Raw genomic sequence first — 581 nt, forward strand, 5'->3', positions numbered from 1 at the left:
TCTCTCTCTCTCTCTCTCTCTCTCTCTCTCTCTCTCTCTTGCACTCACGCACTTTGTCCACACGCTCAGAGCAGCACATACCTACTGCAGACGCGGCATGTCGCCTTCTTCTTACCCCACTACACACTGGGCTTCCCTTTTTCTCTTCCAGTCATTGCTTAACCAATGATTCTCTCTTTCTCTACTGCGTCGTGTCCCACCCCTTGCCTCTCTCACTCTTACTCTCATTCGTATACTATGTATTATATGTTAGCATACACCACCTCCTGGTGAATATGCTACCCAAGACAAGTCCTGAAGTAGTGGACACGGTGACGTAGGTGGAATCCAGTCGTGATACCTATACAGGGTTATTCAGAAATAACTCAGCAGCCTGAAGGAACTGTTAATTCAAAATGGCAAGTTACTTTTGAATAACGCTGTATAAGCTTATGGAGTCTGTGCATGTAGGAATATTAATTCATTTCTTTTGCTTTGTCTTTTCTATTTCAGTAAATTTATGTTTCTATTGCGCGGTATGGTAACAGAATTGTTTTTTTTTTTTTTTTTTTTTTTTTTATTCACAGGGTGGTACCATTTTA

At 41.1% G+C, this 581-nt stretch overlaps 1 long non-coding RNA gene across 1 annotated transcript in view; it reads left to right on the forward strand.

Annotated features, from left to right (window-relative positions):
• LOC107272645 overlaps nt 1-581 on the forward strand; it is a 7,901-nt gene that overhangs the window by 1,897 nt on the left and 5,423 nt on the right. The gene's annotated exons all lie outside the window — the stretch shown is intronic.

The sequence above is a fragment of the Cephus cinctus genome, unplaced genomic scaffold (assembly GCF_000341935.2).
Source record: "Cephus cinctus unplaced genomic scaffold, Ccin1 Ccin1_scaffold1205, whole genome shotgun sequence".
Lineage (NCBI taxonomy): Eukaryota > Metazoa > Arthropoda > Insecta > Hymenoptera > Cephidae > Cephus > Cephus cinctus.